We start from the raw sequence: 6,129 nt of genomic DNA on the forward strand, positions 1-6,129 counted from the left end.
GGGCAGGTACAGGTTGAAATTTGGTTAGCTATTACAGATTATGGTTGGGTGCAGGTCAGACCAGGGATGTACACTGCTCCCGAAAAGTCCCTGTCTTGGAACCAGAGGTGCACACAGAAGTAGTGTACAGACCAAAAAGATGCGGGTACAAGTTGGGTGCGAATCCTACAATGGTAACATTTTGTAGATTAAGGTTTTGTGGGTTGGAATCATGTGCGGATTGTGTTTTTACTGACCCGCATATCACTTTTACGGTTGTATGACAGTTTCTTTTAAAATTCGAGACCCCCCAAAAATGAGACAGGGGTGTGGTTAGGGTTGCCACCTTTTCCGGAAAAAAATACTGGCCTTCCTATATATTTATCATTTTCCCCTATTAATAACATTGGGATCAACCATCATTTTTACCGGCCAGATGGCAACCATAGGTGTGGTCCCAAACCACATTTTGTACCTCATTGGTTTAACTATAGGGGTGCAGACCTGATGGGGAGTCTCAGGTGACCCATGCTTGTGTGCACTGCTTGGTGGTCTGGACCCATGAAATTAAGCTGTTGACCATACTCCCAGTTTAGCATAGCTGCAAGGGTTAAGGTGGCCATACATGGGCCGATAAAAGCTGCAAACAGACCAAGTCTGTAGCTTATTGGCGCCGGGTATGGGGCCCTCCGACAGGCTTCCCAATCGATATCTGGCCGAAAGTCAGCCAGATGTGAATCGGACAGGACTAAAAATCCTCAACCGGCCTAGCGCTGGCTGAGCGTGCACATGCGCGAGTTGACGCTGGCACGCAGAAGCGTGAATCGCTGTGCGCAGAAGATATGCGACCGGACAATGGGGTAGGCGACAAGAGCAGGTACGTGCCTGGCGCCTCCCCAACTTTGCACCCTAGGCACGTGCCTACTTTGCCTACCCCTTGGCCCAACCCTGGCGGGCGCATCTGTACATTGATGCGGTCCAGCAATCCAACCGCCTAATTACTTAGTCGGTTGTTTCTTTGAAACCCCTGAATAAGGTTGATTTCCTTCTTACTTACCAGTGCTTTGGGATTTGATCTGGAGAAAGCTTACAAAGTGCTAATTGTGCACAAGGTACAGCTTGCTGCCCAAGGCAACCCAATCAACTCGGAATTATTAGGGGGAATTTGTGATTTCTATGCTAATATTTCTGTTTTCTGAAAGATAAATGGAAAGGGGGTGTCATCTGAGTAAAGGTAAATATTTGCATAAGGGACCTCACACCTGCCCTGCCTAAAAGGGATACTATTATCACATAATTATCCCCTTTGTTCTGATTCAACTTGAGCTCTTCTTTCTAGCAGCCCCATAGTTGAATAAGACAAAGACCCCCTGAGGCAACACACATAAATGAACCTGACAGATAAAGGGGCCTTTAGCTGTCCCATGTAATGAGAAAAATATACTTCCCCAGGCAAGGACTTTTTCCATCAGCCCTTATATATACAAATGAATCCACCACTTAAATACTTAAAGTCCAATCATGACATCTTTAGGGAGCCTAATTAGCTATGGCACAACATATCACCATAGTCCCAATTAGGTCAGCTTAGATCAAACCTGCTACTACCAAGCAGTTATGATAAAGGATTCTGTTATATGCCTGGATCAATCCACTGTATCCCCTAAACTGTTACCATTTTCCATCTACAACAAGTAATACAGCCATCTTTGAATTCATTTTAGCTAATTAGATGCTGGTTCCTTTCTGAAGACTGTTATAGTCTGTCCTATGTGTTATTGGGCAGCAGGGCAATTATGTACCAACTAAATGGGAAGTGTCAAGGATTTGTCTCTGTAGAGACCCTGATCTGTTCTACTGTCCTTCCAGATACGGCATAGATTGGGTATGCACCTTCAGACCATGTGAAACCCATAGCTAGAACTACAATTATGGTGTAAAAGAAACAATCGACAGTAGTCATGTGTGGCTAATTTTATAACAGGGATGGAAAGTACATACAGCAGATATTTACATATCTGACCGGCGCCTTGGCAATTTTCAGGAGGTTCATCGCATGCGCAGTTGCCGATAAACAAAAAAATTACTCCAAAAGCGCATGCGCCACTTCGTCGGTCACATTCCGAAGATTCCCGAAGAGAAGAAGATGGAGCCCGTGAACTCCGCTGGACAGAATCTGCACGGAGGGGTAAGTAAAAAGTTAGGGGCATTTGCCGGGGGGCAGCTAGGCTGAGGGGGAGGAGGAAGAGGGTTTGTTTCTCCTTTAAGAGATGGGATGACCTGTAGCTCAATCTCTCGTGAGCCTGCAGCTTTCTTTTAGGCAGAGGAGAAACACAGACACCATGCTTCTCTTGCTACAAGAAAAGACAAAACTTCTGCATTAGCAGACAAAAATCATGTTACATGACACTGTATCAGTATCAGATCAGTATGGGACCTGTATGAGAGCACACACATTAATACATATCTTAAAGAAACAGTAACACCAAAATATGTAAGTGTTTTAAAGTAATGAGAATATTATGTAGTGTTGCCCTGCACTGTTAAAACTGATCTATTTGCTTCAGAAACACTACTATAGTTCATATAAACAAGCTGCTGTGGAGCAGTGGCGGAAATTGAAAAACGGCTATATGGCACAGGTTAACTAATGGATAACAGATAACATCATTAGACAGACAGAGCTTATTTGCTATCTGCTGTGTAACCTGAGCTTTTTCTCCTTTGAAAGGCTGCCCCCATTGCTACACAGCAACTTATTTATATAAACAATAGTAGTGTTTCATAAGCAAACACACCAGTTTTACCAGTGCAGGGCAACACTGCATTATATTTTCATTACTTTAAAACACTTTTATTTTTTGACGTTACTGTTCCTTTAATACTTACCTCATGACCCTGGACTTCCTTTTCCTCCACTTGCTGCTGGCCTGAGTCTTCGCTCAATCCCGGCAGCCATACACCCTACAATGATGATCTTTCCCACGACCATTGGTCATACAAAAGATCTTTCGTCCACTAACGTTAAGAGCTGAATCGTCAGATATTTAGGTAAAAACAAAAACAATTATTTAGCTCTTTCTGACAATTCAGCATTAATGTTGCAATTTTCAGGCACCATTAACATTTTCAGTCCTGCTCGACCGACGAGACGACCTATATCCAAGGATTTTTACCGACAGGTGCTGGGCCAGACCCTCACCCTGGATAATCTTCCTGTTGCGGCAAAAAAAAAACGGGCACACGCGTTAAACCACGCATGCACATTAAAAATCACGCACGAGCACGTGTATGACCACCTTTAGGCACAAAACTGTCATGGAGTTTTCCCCCCGGAGCCCTAAGAGACAGAGACATTGAAGCTGAAGTTTATTGACAGACACTTCTAACCTGACCCGAGATAAAGTGCTTTTAGACGCTTTTCCTTCTGTGACATTGAGAATGAGGCCCCTACCTTGAGCTTCAGCATCTACAAGTAAACTCAGTAGTGCCTGAGCAGGATTTACGACTCTCTCTTCTATAAAAAAAAATCCATTATCTATTACAAGGTCAGTTTTAGAATTTATGACAGAATTTATAAGTTGTGTTTTTAGTTATTAAAGACACAGTAAAGGTATACATCTAGGGGCCTATTTATCATGTTGTGTAAAAATTGGAGGAAAACAACACCGGTGATGCTGCCCATAGCAACCAATCAGATCTAAGCTTTTGGTTTCTAACTTGTAGGTGAGAATTGCTGATTGGTTGCTTCATTGGTGATGTCATACCTCCCAACATTTGGAAAATAGAAAGAGGGACAAAAAGATTTCCTGTGGGGGAATGCTTTTGACCACACCCATTTTATGGCCACACCTCCTAAATACCACATCCATTTTACAAAATTAGGGTCATGTTTTATGTGTTATTACAGTTTTGCTAATGAAGGCAACGTTACACTTGTATCTTTGCTTATCTTAAAATGTTACAAATATTAACAACTGTAAGTGCAGCTGCCATATAGTCTGGGCTCTCTGCCAAAAGCCTCTAATTAAGAAACTTTGTATCTTTTTCAGTGCAGGAGATCAAAGAGAAAGTCCAGGGCATTTCAGTAATAACCCGGGACTGCGGGCTGAGCTGTCAAAATCAGGACTGTCCTGCGTAAAACGGGACAGTTGGGAGGTATGGGTGATGTTTTCCTCCAATTTTTACACTGAATGATAAATAGGCCCCTAATGGATTCAGTGTCGGACTGGGATGCCAGGGGCCCACCAGAAAACTTTAGGCTGAGGGCCCACTTTCCAAACTATTATACCTTCTCTTCTCATTCAACCTCTTTATTCTCCTAGTCTCTTTTCTCTACATACTATACTCTATCCTTCCATTAGTAAGCCTCTTTATTCCCATAAAGAAATAGGGAATGAACATGAAATAGGCCAAATGGTTAAAAGCAAGAGGCCCACCGGGAGTTTTCCTGGTATCCTGGTGGGCCAGTCCGACACTGAATGGATTACCCCAGGGCAGCCGACAGGGGGGAGAGTTGTGGGGGTCCCCGAGGGTAAGGGGGGCCCGGCCACGCCGCACTTTCTTGATTAGCTGGGCCCCCCTGCTTTCTGAGAACTGCTGACTTCGGGAAGGCAGGGCGGGAGCACAAAGGGAGCAATCTTCTGTCCATTACTTCCCCTTATTGGTCACTGAGTTTAAGTCCCGGTTGAGCTGCTCAGGGATTGGATAGCAGAGGTTTGAACTTCTCCTCCAGCTCATCCAATCACCATGCAGCTTTACCAGGACTTGAAATTCTGTAACCAATAGTGGAAGAAAATGCTGACACTGGAAGAAGATGCAGCCACCTGTGCTCCCCTCCTCTCTTCTGTAGTTGGCAGCTCACTGACAGCAGGTGGGCCACACTAATGAAGTAAGTGTAACATGGCAGGGCCCCCCTAAAGGTAACCCTTTGTGGTCCCTGCTTTGTGGTGGGGCCCTGGGCACCAAATTTTTTTTAAACTTCTGGGGGGGCAAGTTTTTTTTTACATGGATGTTTAATGGGGGCCCTGGCCACCAATTTTCTTATAACGTGGGGGGCCCTGGCCACCATTTTTTCCCCATGTGGGGTCCTAGCCACCAATATTTTTCAATGGGGGGCCCTGACCACAAATGTTTTTTTCAATGGGGGGGCCCTGACCACCAATGCCCCGTGGGCCCAGGAATTTTTTTGTATGGGGCCCTGCGATTTCTGATGGCGGCCCTGGATTACCCTATATATGCAATGTGATGATTCTAGAAATTCCATTACACTCCTAATGACAGGGCACTACATTTAATGGTGGCCATACACTGAGCAAGCTGCCAAATATCCAACCAATTAGACTTCAGGCCTAACAAACAGATACTGTGTGATTTGGCAATCCCATAGCATTGTCATTCATTCAACAAGCTGATCAGATAAAATCAAGGAGAACCTGAACCTTCCCCCACTTCCTGGTTTGCCAATGCACAGTTTGAAAAGACTGAGATCATCATCATCATCATCACTGGTTTATTTAGTAAGACACATATATGTGGTTTTGCTTGGATTCCCTGCCTCATACTGCCATCTAAAGACCCAGATTGGAAATTGCAGTAAAGTGAAATGAACCAGGTGCACATAGTCAATGTATGGGCTCTTTTCAATATAATTGCATTAATTCCAGAATAGTTGAAACATCATATAATGACTCAAGCCAATTAAACTCGGTATTGTTCCTCATCTATATATCCATTAAACCATCTCTATACATGGATACAATGCCCGTCTAAACTAATATTGGACTAGCGTTCAAAATTAATTAGCGTATTCCACTCACCCCTGTTACACGATGACCCGGGTATAAAAGCCCAAGACTATGTATCGTGGATACGAAACGGGTCAGGACTTGTTGTTGTTTTTGACTTGTTGAAATAAAGTTCATCGTTTTTAATTTTACGAGTGGATACGGAGCGCTTGCCAACTTCATCTTTAATTGAAACATCCCCACACCTAATTATTTCCACCTCTATGTTTCATTATAAGCTTTATGCATCACTGTTTTAACTAGGTCCTTCTATAAGATTTTCATTAAACCACAATAAGCTGCTGGGGAAGATCCCCAACTGCAGACAAACAAGTGTGTGCGGATCTATTAAAATCATGCTGTT

The sequence above is a fragment of the Xenopus laevis genome, chromosome 9_10L (assembly GCF_017654675.1).
Source record: "Xenopus laevis strain J_2021 chromosome 9_10L, Xenopus_laevis_v10.1, whole genome shotgun sequence".
NCBI classification, from domain to species: domain Eukaryota; kingdom Metazoa; phylum Chordata; class Amphibia; order Anura; family Pipidae; genus Xenopus; species Xenopus laevis.